Genomic DNA, 14,400 nt, shown 5'->3' on the forward strand with positions numbered 1-14,400 from the left:
GCATTGGTGGTTCAGTGGTAGAATTCTCGCCTCCCACGCGGGAAACCCGGGTTCGATTCCCGGCCAATGCAATGTTTTCAGCGTTCGGGTTTACATCTAATTGGTAGAGACCTCACAGAGTCTGCAATTTTACAATACAATCCAGTTGAAAATGCTGGAGCTGCGGTACTGGATGTCTGTACCTAACATGGCTGTTTTCTTCCTTTAGAATCCTCCGAAGCCAGAAGGTCCACAATTCTGGATGGACCTTAGACTGGGACGGAGAAAGGAGATCCGCTGCAGCGGGCAGGCCCTGGGCAGATGCAGGCAGGGGTGGGAGGGACGACCCGTTCTGGCTCCCAATTCTGGATGGACCTTAGACTGACCCCTGGGTGCGGTTCCCTCTGGGCAGACCACAGGACCCCGGTGCGTCCCCTGGACGTAGGAACCCTGGTTGTCACCACGCTAGCAGCTATGCTCTCCACGTGCCCCACAGTCCCTCTGGAGATCCAAGAAGGAAAGGGTCCATATCCCCGGCAACGTGTACCAACAGAATCGACCCCAAAACTGTCCTTTTAATAAGAAAAAACAAGGTACAGAATCTGAGGCTTGTTTATGTCTCTTAGCACTTAGGGAGGCTTCGGGTAAAGTGTACAACAGAAAGTAATGTGGGCATGGTGAGATGGCTCAGCAGGCAAAGGAGCTGGCCACCAACCAAGCTTGATGACCCGGGTTCAATCCCAGGAACCCCATGGTGGAAGGCCAGAACTAACCTCTGTCTTCACGTGCCCCCAAACAAATACACATAATAAATTAGATAAACCTTTTTTTATTTTAAATAATGCCACTGAATCAGAAAGATAATTGATCTTCCAAATTCTCTCTTATCCAAGAATAGCTTAAATCTAAGATTTTTTTAAAAAAGTGTTTTCAGACCAGTGATAATTCTTCTGTTTAGACACAGGCTAGCAGTGAACTGTCTCTACTCCCCAAGTGCTGGCATTCTGAGTCTGTAGCAGGACAGCCGGTCAATATCCCCCCCCCCTTTTTTGTTTATTGTTCAAGACAGGGTTTCTTTCTGTGTAGCCTTGGCTGTCCCAGAACTCACTCTGTAGACCACACTGGCCTCCAACTCACGGCTCAGTATTTCTCTTTTTAATAATGTATGTACAGCTGGGTGTGGTGGCGCCCACCTTTAATTCCTTCACTTGGAGAGGCAGAGGCGGGTGGATCTCTGTGAGTTGGAGGTCAGCCTGGTCTACAAAGCAAGTTCCAGGACAGCCAGAGCTGTTACACAGAAAAACCCTGTCTCAAAAAACCAAAATAAAATAATGTATGGACTTACTAGCATTCAGGTTTCATTCTGCTGCTGTTATGTCTTTCTGGGTTTGGTTAATAGATTGATAGTTTTTGTTCTTACCTGACCATACTGTGCTGAAAACATCAGAGGTTGTGTTGTTGTTTTGAGGTTTTGCTTGTTTTCCTATTTTGTTTTGACTTGTTTGGAAACCCCTGAATAAAAACTGTCACACACTACATAACTTCTTGTTTGGTTGGGGTTTGCTTGCTTCCAACCCTTTTCTCTACATAGGAAGCAGGTTTTAAGAATAACCCGGGAGAGCTTTGCTGGTTAGGTTTGTCAACTTTTCACCACTAAAGTCAAGGAAGAGGGAATGCCAGTTGAGATAATGTCTCCATCAGATTGGCAAGTCTGTGGGACGTTTCCTGATTAATGATTGATGTGAGAAGATCAGATTACTGTGAGCAATGTCACTCCTGGACAGGTGGCCCGGGTGGTATAAGAACGCAGGCTGAGAGAGATGGACAGAGGCACAAAGGGCATGAATCCCACAATGTGTCCTCAGGCAAAGGCACCGTGAAGCTAAAGTAGGCCTCCCCTGGAAACCAGAGGTCCCCAATCGTTGTTGCTCTGAAATCCTGTCTCAGCCGGGGGGTGGTGGTGGTGGTGGTGGTGGTGGTGGTGGTGGTGCACACCTTTAATCCCAGCACTCGGGAGGCAGAGGCAGGCGGATCTCTGTGAGTTCGAGGCCAGCCTGGGCTACAGAGTGAGTTCCAGGAAAGGCGCAAAGCTACACAGAGAAACCTTGTCTCGAAAAAACAACAAAAAAAAGCCTGAAATCCTGTCTCCCAGGCCTGACTCCAGGGGTATGGTCACAGCTGGGCAGCACCTGGACTTAAATGGTAATCATCTCTCCTGGTGCTTTGGAAGATGCCAACAGGGAAAAGGGCAAGCCCCAGTCTAGGATGGCACATTCACACACCATGCAGACAAGGGAGCTCGATCCTGGAGAGGTGGTGAGTTTCCAAACACACTGACAAAAATGGAAGCACCGCTGCTTCCAAAATGGACACTTAGGAAGGGAAATACAGCAATGACCCACTGACACATTCAAGGGTGCTTGAAGCATTAGCTGTCAGGAAAGTTGGTGTTAGAATCATGTTGGGACACCGCTAAACCCAGTGGTATAGCCATAAAATTCGAAGACACCAAGTCGTAGTAAAGATGAAACACACCAGAACGCAGAAAAAAATTTTTTTTTCGGGACAGTTTCTTCTGTATAGCTTTAGCTCCTTTGCTCCTTTCCTGGAATATTGGTTGAAATATTATGGCCACTCCACGTAGTTAAAAGGGAGGTTTATTTTGTGAGGCAATTTACAAGTGAAGGGATAGGTAACAGGGACTGGGAAAGGTGTAGTACAGTCCGGCGGTGTTCTCTGGAGAACTCTGCTCGGTCTACCTCCAGCGTCCAGGATCCAGGAACCAAGAGAGCCGCCCATCTGGATCTCAGGTTTTCAGGGTCCTCTCTCCTCTCTTGTAGGTGTGACAGTTACCGAAGCCTCAATGTGGGTTGGAACTTCCAGGTCAAAGCTGGAACGGCTACCCACTACATCTCCCCCTTTTGTCTAAATAAGAAGGTTCTAACCTAATACAAAACTATATACAATAGGAATGATTATCAAATATTGTCCAGGAGTAATGAGGGATAATGACCTAGACAAGATGGAACTACAACCACTGCGAACAATATCAAACAAGAGATACATACTAAAATCCAGAAAAGTCTGGAGCATGGGTAGATGGCACGTTACAGAGATCATTCCAAAAGGTGTCCTATCTTAAAAAACCTGGATCTAATACTTAATATGTTCTATCTACTAAGTTGTAACTATAACTGCTAGTCTTCAATCCCATCAAAGACCTGAGAAGGAATATAATGGTACCTGAGAAATGGAAGATGGATGCAAGCAACTTTCGGGAGTCTTGCAAGAGTAGACAGAGACAGCTGGCAGCCTGGACAGTCACCTAATGTTTCTCAGCATTGTTGGTGCATTCAAACTGGCTACAGGCCTAGAGTATCTGACAGACCATTTTCAGAAGCAGGAATTCTGAGAGACCATCTTACCCTGTCTTGGCAGAGTACAGTGGTCGCTTTCCTTGTGTCCCGCTTGTCCAGAAAGGACAGCATTGCATTCGTACGGTCAGCAGTCGAGGCAAGGGCAGTTCTTTGCCCAGTAGGCCATTTTGTGCCAAGAAGACAAACTTCCAAATGGAAATGTCTTAGAAGCCCAACATTCTCTCAGGATCAAGTTGGTGCTGCCAGGAGCAATTGTGTCTCACGCCAACAGAATTCTAAGTTATTTAAATGCCATATTCTCTAGGTCTTTGAAGTGTTTGAAGATTACCTGTCCATCTGACCTATGTATCTGTAAATCTGGATAACCTAACTAATATAACCATAGAGATGACAAGCATAGGCAACTATAAATCTAAAAGTCTTATCTACCGAAATAACCTAAGGACTAAGGCTTCATGTAAACAAGGTAAACAGTCTATAAACAAATGGTAAAGGATGATGACTTCAAAATTGTGACAATACACAAAATATCTTTAACAGAGGTAGTAATTATAGTGCAATATGTAATATAACAATAATCCTAAATATATATCAAATATATATATTTACAAATATATACAAAATATCCTAAACAGAGGTAGAACATACATACACTATGACAGATAAAATTTACATTTGTATCAATATACAAATATTTCAAATAAGAGTAGAAATGTATGTACATTATAACAAATATAGTTCTGTATTTGTGTAGCATGAATCTTAAAAAGTTATTATTAACAAGACAAACCCAGGGCCAGTTATTGGGGTGAAATACTGGAAGGTCAGAGAGACAGAACAAGCCACAGCTAACCCTCACCTGGCCAACTTCTCGGCTGGTCCTGTTTCCTCAGACTGGAAGCCTCTGTGTCCTCATCCCAATGGCTCTCAGCTGAACTGCTGCTTGAAAGCCTGAAGCTTAACCAGCCAAATGCTTCTAGTTTCTGGTCCTCACGCCTTACATACCTTTCTGCTTTCTACCACTACTCCCTGGGATTAAAGGCTGCTTTCTGGGATTAAAGGCGTGGGTCACCATGCTTAGCTGTATCCTCGAACACATGGATTTCTGCCTCTGGAATGCTAGGATCAAAGGCGTGTGCTACCCCTGACTAACCTCTATGTTTAATATTGTGGCTGTTCTGTCTCTGACCCCAGATAAGTTTATTTGCATGCACAGTATTTGGGGGAACACAATAGCACATATTTGTATCAATATACAAATTATCTTAAACAGGAATATAAAAATAGTTTACATTACATTTGTATCAACATATAAGAATCCATAACAGTGCAAATTATCTAAGGCTGCTATTTTACTAAATCTGTTTACTAGTGTATACAATAATCTACCATAATATCTTATACGTATCCATTCCACTTTTTCTTTTCTTTTCTTTTTTTTTTTTGAGACACTTTTTCTTTTCTTAAGGAGAATACTGTCTAATATTTTCTTCCACCCCCAACCCTATAACCATCATCCATAACCCTGAGAATTATGAAACCTTTGGAAGAAAGGGCGTTGTTTTCTTAGAATTGCTTCCTGCTGGTCAGGGGGTGATGGTATCTCTGTTAGGTACTGAAAGAAAGCTCAGATAGATAAGTCTCAGTTGAACTAACTGTAGATTCTGCAGTAAGTCTCAGAGTAATGGGTAAGACTGTCTCAAATTCTGGCTAGAAGTGTAGTAAGATGTAGTAAGTGTAGTAAGTACCATGGCATCATTCTGGACTCAGTAGAGTTGTTGTTGTTCGGGCCCCATCTTCCTTCTGGAGACTTCAGAGATTGATATTGGAAAAACTTATTTTTTTTTACCATGAAAAACTTGAACATTATTAGTATATCAACATGGAAAGTTTGGATTTAAAGATGATATGACATGTAAGAAAGGATTCCGAGAAATCAAGAGTAAGCATAGAGAGAATTAGAATCTTGAAGACAATGGTCCTTTTTATTGGTTTCCTTCTGTCCCACACCAGAGGGCTCTTCTGATATAGGACTGAAGAATCTCTCAACCTTTTCTTTTAGCAATATGCTTAGGTTTAGAGGAGTGAGCCAATTCCATCTCCAAAGCCAGCTTGGTTTATAATTGAATTGGAACCACAACTTCCCCCCCTTCCCGCCCCACCCCCCCAGAGCTGAGGACTGAATCCAGGGCCTTGTGCTTGCTAGGCAAGCGCTCTACCACTGAGCTAAATCCCCAACCCCACAACTTTTCTATATTGAAAGAGATAGATGTTAGGCAGTGAGATTTTACTCTGTGTAGATTGGTACCAAAAGATTCTTTCTGCTGTAGACATCCGGATATCCAAGGCCTTATGACTTCTGTAAGATGGGTATTTCCATTATCCTGGAAAGACAAAAACAGAACCCTACCCCAACCTTGATTGTTAAATTTTTCTTACAACTTGTAGAGATGTCACATTGGTGGATGATCTTTTACTTCTCCTCATCAAGGGGTTTCTCCTGTTAGAATCGAATTTTTATTAATTTTGTTGGTATCCATAGCTTCTCTTCTCCTGCAGAAACAAAGGCAAAACCCCTTCCCCAACGTAGAACATATCCAGGTTTCCATTCTAAGGTCAGCACATCCTTGAAATAAACCGGTTGGTTTAGCTCAGGAGTTTTGTCTGTCGTCCAATGTCTCTCCGCAGCTGTTGTTCCTTTCTCATCAGCATTGAGAAAATTCAAGGTTAATAAAGCACTATGCAATCTATTTCTAGGAGTCATTGTTACCCGTTGCTGTTTATTTAGCATATCTTTTAAAGTTCGATTGGATCTTTCTATGACTGCTTGGCCTGTGGGATTGTGTGGTATACCTGTAACATGCTTTATATTGTAATAAGCAAAGAATTGTCTCATTTTATTGGAGACATATGCTGGGGAATTGTCAGTCTTAATATGTACAGGTATTCCCATGATGGCCATAACTTCTAATAGGTGTGTAATCACAGAATCAGCCTTTTCAGAACTCATAGGAGTTGCCCACTGAAATCCTGAATAGGTGTCAATGGTATGGTGTACATACTTTAATCTTCCAAATTCTGCAAAATGAAACACATCCATTTGCCAAATTTCATTTCTTTGTATAAAACATTTGGTACCACGGGGCCTTCTTTCACCTCTGGGATTTGTCTCTCCTATCCAAGCCTCATTACTGTAGTTAAGAGACTCAACACCATTAGTATACTGAATCCATTCTTCCAAAGGAGCTGATCTGATCTTTAATGGTGTAAGTATTCTTTTGCATTCTGCGTTAGCATTGTCGAACGCCAAGGACTCAGTTAATACTTTTCTTAATTCTTTATCTGACACAGCTTTTGTTATAGCTGTGTTCAGCCTTTGTAAAAAATCAGTGAAGGGTTCGTGCGGTCCCTGAAATAGCTTTGTGTATACCTCAGTTGGTTTTCCAGGTTCTGGAATTTTGTCCCAAGCATTTAGAGCTGCTGTACGGCATAGCGATATTGTATGCTCATCATAATTGGCTTGTACATTCCTGTCAGCGAAACATCCCTCACCAAGTATTTGATCTTGGGAGATCTCAAAACCTCTGAGTTTACCTTGTTGTTCTAAAATTTTTGCCTCTTCTCTCAACCAGCTTTTCCACTGTAGCTGCTGACTATATTCTAGAACAGCTGAAATTAACTGATGCCAGTCATCTGGAATGATTCTATGTGAGGTAGACCACGAATTTAACATCTGTTTTACGTCTGTGGAGTGTATCCCATACGTAACTACTGCTTCCTTTATATTTTTAAAGTCCCTTGTTGAAATTGGTTGTAATGTATATGTATTATATGGCTCAGGGTGTATGTCATCCACTGGCTTCTCATGGATGATGACAGGATAAGGCATTGTATGAGAGTCATTTGGAGATGTTACAACCTCTATGGTCTTGCCCTTCTGCTTATTAGGTCCCTTGTCATGTTTACTGAGAGTTTCTTCTAAGGCCTGCAAACGAGCACCTAGAGTCTGTTTTAGGGAGTGAACCTCCTCTCTTACTCGGGATTCCAGATTTCTCATGGAATCATGGAAGTTTTTATGTTCTTCTGAAATACATGATTCCATAGACCTTATTTTATCAATTAATGATAATCTTTCTTCCTTATATAGTGTCTGGAGAGTTAGTGTTCTATTCATTAAATATTCACATTTATTATCAATAAAATCAATTTTGGGTACAAGCCTGTTTTGTAAATCCTGGTTAGCAGATTCCAGAGACAGAATCTTTTTATGTAAATCCTGGTTAGCAGATTCCAGAGAGAGAATCTTTCTATCTAAGCCTTCACTGCTATCTTTGAAAGCCTGTAAATCCTGGTTAGCAGATTCCAGAGACAGAATCTTATGTAAATCCTGGTTAGCAGATTCCAGAGAGAGAATCTTTTTATCTAAGCCTTCACTGCTATCTTTGAAAGCCTGTAAATCCTGGTTAGCAGATTCCAGAAAGAGAATCTTTTTATGGAAGCCTTCACTGCTATCTTTGAAAGCCTGTAAATCCTGGTTAGCAGATTCCAGAGACAGAATCTTTTTATGTAACTCCTGGTTAGCAGATTCCAGAGAGAGAATCTTTTTATCTAAGCCTTCACTGCTATCTTTGAAAGCCTGTAAATCCTGGTTAGCAGATTCCAGAGACAGAATCTTTTTATGTAAATCCTGGTTAGCAGATTCCAGAGAGAGAATCTTTTTATGGAAGCCTTCACTGCTATCTTTGAAAGCCTGTAAATCCTGGTTAGCAGATTCCAGAGAGAGAATCTTTCTATCTAAGCCTTCACTGCTATCTTTGAAAGCCTGTAAATCCTGGTTAGCAGATTCCAGAAAGAGAATCTTTCTATCTAAGCCTTCACTGCTATCTTTGAAAGCCTGTAAATCCTGGTTAGCAGATTCCAGAGACAGAATCTTTTCATGTAAATCCTGGTTAGCAGATTCCAGAGAGAGAATCTTTTTATGGAAGCCTTCACTGCTATCTTTGAAAGCCTGTAAATCCTGGTTAGCAGATTCCAGAGACAGAATCTTTTTATCTAAGCCTTCACTGCTATCTTTGAAGGTCTGTATCAATCCCAATAATGACTCATCTTTGTTCTCATTATTAAACCAGCATTTGAACACTGTGTGAATTATTACGATGAATGCTAAAATGGTACAGGCCAGATAAGCCTTAGGAAGGTCGTATATTTCCAGGAAAATGTCATTCATCATCCAGGCAAAGAAGTTTTTAAATCCTTGTGAGGTAATGTTGTCGGCCATATTACAAGAATTACTCAAAATTTGTTAGTCAGTTTTAAGGTGTAAAATTATCAAGTACTTCTACTTGAAATAAAACGCTGGTTTGCCTATCTTACCTTTCGGTGGTGGGGGGGTGTAGTGGCGCTTTTCAGCCAGCAGGAGGCGCTGGTACAGCTCCAAAGCAGGGCCTGCTGGCAACCTTGGCGGGCGGCAGCTGGAGGCGGGAGCGGGGACGGCGGGAGCTGGAGGCGGGAGCGGGGACGGCGGGAGCGGGGACGGCGGGGAGCCGGGACGGCGGCAGCTGGAGGCAGGAGCCGGGACGGCGGGGAGCCGGGACGGCGGCAGCTGGAGGCAGGAGCCGGGACGGCGGGGAGCCGGGACGGCGGGAGCCGGGGCCCGCACTGGGGGAGGAGGGGGATCGCCTCACTCACAGCGGTTTTTCGCTGGTCTGGGGGCTCAGCTAGGGAGCTGAGACCGGACTAGCTGCTCCCTCTTTCGGGAATGGAACCGTGTAGGCGTTCCCTGGTTCTGCGGAACTCTGCAGGCGGGTTTAGGTACCCGCCAGCCGGGGAGGAGGCTGAGGGCGGGAGCCACCCAGGCCTTTGGAACTTGCCCCACGTGAGCGCCAGATATTGGTGAAACTATTAAGGCCACTCCACGTAGTTAAAGGGAGGTTTATTTTGTGGGGTAACTTACAAGTGAAGGGATAGGTAACAGGGACTGGGAAAGGTGTGGCGCGGTCCGGCGGTGTCCTCTGGAGAACTCTGCACGGTCTACCTCCAGCGTCCAAGGTCCAGGAAGCAAGAGAGCCCGCCCTTCCGGATCTCGGGTCTTTGGGGTCCTCTCTGGGCCCGCCTTGTGGGCGTGGCAGTTACCGAAGCCTCAAAGGGGGTGGTACTTCCAGGGCAAAGCTGGAATGGCTCCCCACTACACTAGAACTCGCTCTGTAGTCCAGGCTGGCCTCAAACTCACAGAGATCCAGCTGCCTCTGCCTCCGGTGCTGGGTTTAAAGGCGTGCGCCACCACCGCCCAGCTGTAATCCTCTGTTCTTATTGACTTTTCACCCACGTTTCCATGATAACTGAAAACACATGTCAACACACACACACAAGCACAAAGATACACACATACAAGCATGCACATGTGCACACACATGCACCCATGCGTGTACATGTACAAACATGTACATGTGCACACACACCTATACATGTACACACACACACAAACACACTAACAAGAATTTTCATAGCAATTTTATCCACAATAGCCCAACCTTCAAGCCACACTCAAGAGTCCATTATTGGAATATTGATAAATTGTGCTATATCCAAATTGTGGAACAGTACTCAACAGTTAAAAGGAATGACTATCTGATATTTCAATAATATGAATAAAACTCAGAGACATTATACAGGGAAAACTGGACAAAACAGCACGTGTTATAGAAACCCATCTACAGGGGATTTCTACCAGAAACACCAATTTAATGTGCAGAATATCTAAACAGTGGCTTTCAAAAATAGTGCAGACAGATACAATTATCAGAAGTGATGACACTGAGGAAAATGATTCTCCAGAGTTGCTTTATTGGTTATTTTCAGATACAGCCAAGGGAAGAATGAGGTGGACCATTCCATTAGTCCCATTTCATGGAAGAAAGAATGGAGACACACAACTGAAGTTCAAGGACACACAACAACAGAATAGATTCACAAGCCAGAAAACAGGTCAGGTCAGGTCAAGGTACAGGTTAGACCCTAATTTTCTTTTTCTCAGTTTTAGCTATTTTTGATTTTCATAACCATAGAGGTGAGAAGAGAAAAGAGAAAATGAGAGAAGGCCAAAGGTCAAGGAGGTTTGCAGGAAGAACGTAACTGGAAATGCTGTCAATATTGGTCTGCCGGCTGAGTCTAGAATTTTAATGAGATCAGGAAATAAAAAAATAGATTTTTAGCATGAAGTCTAAAAAGCTTCGAAAAGAAAATGTTACTCTCTGTTTCAGGTAGGAGAAATGTCTTGGAGATCACAGGGGCTTTAGCAATAAAAGGGAAAATGAAATTAAATTTCATCAAATTCTGAAGCTTGTCAAAGACAAAAAGCCTTGTAAGAATTGTGGGGTGTCGTGTCACAGGCCTGAAATTCAAGAGCTAGGGGGGCAGAGGCAAATAATTTTGAAATTTCATCTTTCCCCAATAAGAATGATAAAGATAAAAAACAAATACTGAAGAGGATGTGGAGAAAAGGGATCCTTAATTCACTGTTGATGAGATTTTGAACTGGTCCAACCACTCTGAAATCAGTGTAGAGGTTCTCAAAAAGTTAAAGATAAGTCTACCATATCATACGACCCAGCTGTGTCACCTCTTAACATATCCTAAGGACTTGACCCCCTACTCCACAGCACTTACTCAGCATGCTCACGAGTGCTCTGTTCACAATATCTAGGAAGTGGAAACGACCTACACGTCCTTCAGCCAACGAATGGGAAATGAACACGTGGTGCATATCATGATGGAATACTATTCAACTGTAAAGAAAACCGAAATCGTGAGCTTCTCAGGTAGATGAAGGCACAGAAGGTCATGTTGATGAGGTGAAGGCAAATGTTGCGTGTCCTCTCTCATCGGAGGCTCCTGGCTCCACATCCCCAGATGCGAGCAGATGTCCTGGGGTAACTGCAGAAACCAGGGCAGCAAAAAGGGACCGTTGCCAAGGTGCAGGGATGGGAGAGCAATAGAGAGGAGGAGAGCAGGATCCGATGATCTGATGGGGAGATGGACGGACAAATGTAAGAGACTAACTAGGGAGGGAGAGGGGGAGAAATAGGAAGGAAAGAGGAGGGGAGATACCAGGAAGGGTGTGTGAAAGGTCATAACATTGCCGGGCGGTGGTGGGCACGCCTTTAATCCTAGCACTTGGGAGGCAGAGGCAGGAGGATCTTTGTGAGTTCGAGACCAGCCTGGTCTCCAAAGCGAGTTCCAGGAAAGGCGCAAAGCTACACAGAGAAACCCTGTCTCGAAAAACCAAAAAAAAAAAAAAAAAAAATCATAACAAACTGTATTATTAACTATCTACCTAGAAAAACCTCTCTCTCTCTCTCTCTCTCTCTCTCTCTCTCTCTCTCTCTCTCTCTCTCGTGTGTGTGTGTGTGTGTGTGTGTGTGTGTGTGTGTGTGTATGTGTGTGTGTGTGTGTCTGTGTGTGTGTGTAGTTCAAATGAAATTTTCCCATCTGGGCTGACAATGACCCCTCCAAGAGTCAAAGGCCATCAACAAACACACAAACAAACACACCAGTTATGAGAAGCCTTCTTTTGAGTTGTGGGTCAGGGTTGTCCATGAGATTCCCAAAACATTGCTATTGTCCTCGGTTGCCCCCCAGAGGTAGATGGTAAGTCCCCACCGCTGAAGGTACTGTGTACTTCGGACACGGGGCCCAGAGGCCCCTGAGCTGGGACTGACCTGGGAGCCCCTCACTGAGGAGTAGTTTCCGTGGTACCAGAAGGCACCACACAAGCTTCCCAAGGAGGAAAACAGCCAACCACAGTCCCACCCGGCTGTGAACCACAGCAATGACCAGCATCACACACAGCCCTTGGCAGTAGCCCACAGCTTCTTAACTGGACTTCAGAGGGAATCACACCTGGAGACATACCCAATGCCCGGGACTAGTAAGACCATAGCTGTTGGAGCAGAACCTACAATCACCCCTTGACTAAACCAGCAAAACCCCTAATTTCTAAATATTTGTCCTTATAGCTGCAGGTAAGTGCAGTCCTCTCCCCTCATCAAGGAGACTTCTCTTTGCAACCAACCCGGCGGCGGCGGCCATTACAGAAAAACACAAGCAACCAAAATGTAGACTTGTGGAGCCCAGTCCCAATGGACACATCCACAAAACACTCCAATACCTAAGGCTCGGGGAACTTTTCAGAAGAGGGGGCGGAAATACTTTAAGAGCCAGGGGATCAGGGAGTTTGCTGTGAGATTGTGTCTCCTAGGAATGTCAGAAGCTACACGGTTAAGTCTCACCAACATAGGGCTGGAGATGGCTCAGCCATTAAAGGCTAGGCTCACAACCAAAAATATAAGTCTCACCAACATGAGTGCCTAAGTGTGAGTTGACCAAAGACAATAACAATATGTTAATAATAGTGCTAGAATGGATTCGAGAAAGCCCACGAGGCCTCAGCCTTACACAAAGAGCTACAGGCAACTGACCAGGAAGAGCACACTGATGGGTTATCCAATACCAAGTGGTCAGCCCTGCAAACATACAAACGAGTAATTATACAGACTGGGCTGTTGTATTTAGGAATGTGTATGTGTATACATATGTCTACACACTCACATATGCGTGTTACAGCAATGAATGAAAAGAAGCCATGAATTTGAAAGAGAGCAAGGAGGGGTATGTAGGAGGGTTTGGAGAGAGGAAAGGGAAGGGGGAAGTGATGTAATTATAATCTCAAAAAATAAAAGAAGTAATAAATAAAAAGTTACCAGAGACCATTCCAGAAAATCACAACCGATCAAAATGCAGTTGTGGCGTCCAGTCCCAGTGGATACATCCACAAAACACTCTCAGACCTAAGGCTCAGGGAACATTGTAGAAGAGATTGGAAAGACTGTAAGAGCCAGAGGATCAGGGAGTTTGCTGTGAGACTGTGTCTGTTAGTAATGTCAGGAGCTACACCATAAAGTCTCACCAACGTGACTGCCTAACCATGAGTTGAACAAGTACAACATACACATACCAAAGTGGACAGGGAAGCCCACAGAGACCTCAACCCTACACGAGGAACTGCGGGCAACTAAGAAACACTGGGGGTAGGGGATCCTTTCCGACTGGTTAGCCAAGTGGTCAACCCTGAAAATATATATACGAGTAACATTATACAGAAATGAGCAGGTTGTATTTGTGTATTTAGAAATATATATATATACATATGCAATACAATGAATATGTGCATGTAACAACAATTAATGAGAAGAGACCGTGAATTTGAAAGGGAGCGAGGAGAGTATAAGGGAAGGTTTGGAGGGAGGAAAGGAAAGGGGTAAATGAAGAAACTTCATTATAATCTCAACAAAGACGGGAGGAGGGGGATCTGTGGATAGTATGTGGGGTGAGTAGAAAATTTCTTAATAAAGAAAAGTGAAAGGAAAAAATAGTCTCAACAAAGAACTGTTTAAAAGAGGGGGAAAAAAGGAAACAGCACCGACTCGTCAACAAGTTCTACTGTCGCTCGGAGGGTGTTAGCTTCTCCTAGGTCCCACCTGGGCAGACCCGGGAGGCAGACCTGCGGGGCGGGGCGGGGCGGGGCGGGGCGGGGCGGTGGGACGGGGGAGGGGCGGGGGGGCGTGGGGCGGGGCGGGGCGGGGCGGGGGGACGGGGGAGGGGCGGCGGGACGGGGGAGGGGCGGGGGGGCGTGGGGCGGGGCGGGGCGGGGGGACGGGGGAGGGGCGGCGGGACGGGGGAGGGGCGGGGGGGGGCGGGGGAGGGCTTCTGGGCTGGGGAACACTAAGAAGGCGATTCAGCTGCTGTTCGGATTCAAAGCGCAGACTTCAAAGGACAAGAGCAATTGGATTCGCCGCTCCAAATACTCCAGGTTTGCAAGGCTCTGGAACTGACCCAGGAGTTCTGCAACAGCTGTGCGTTATTGGCTAGGGACAGCTCACTCTCCTCTAGAATATAGTGAGAAGTGTGGCTGTGTCTCTGTGGCGCAATCGGTTAGCGCGTTCGGCTGTTAACCGAAAGGTTGGTGGTTCAAGCCCACCCAGGGACG

The 14,400-nt window shown here is 44.7% G+C and overlaps 2 non-coding genes across 2 annotated transcripts; both read left to right on the forward strand.

The window, feature by feature from the left end:
• Nucleotides 1-71, forward strand: Trnag-ccc (transfer RNA glycine (anticodon CCC)). The gene has a single exon. It is a non-coding gene; the product is annotated as a tRNA-Gly (tRNA).
• A 14,255-nt stretch (nt 72-14,326) lies between these two features.
• Nucleotides 14,327-14,400, forward strand: Trnan-guu (transfer RNA asparagine (anticodon GUU)). The gene has a single exon. It is a non-coding gene; the product is annotated as a tRNA-Asn (tRNA).

The sequence above is a fragment of the Peromyscus californicus genome, unplaced genomic scaffold, assembly GCF_007827085.1.
Source record: "Peromyscus californicus insignis strain IS unplaced genomic scaffold, ASM782708v3 Scaffold_9__1_contigs__length_137607984, whole genome shotgun sequence".
Taxonomy (NCBI): Eukaryota; Metazoa; Chordata; class Mammalia; order Rodentia; family Cricetidae; genus Peromyscus; species Peromyscus californicus.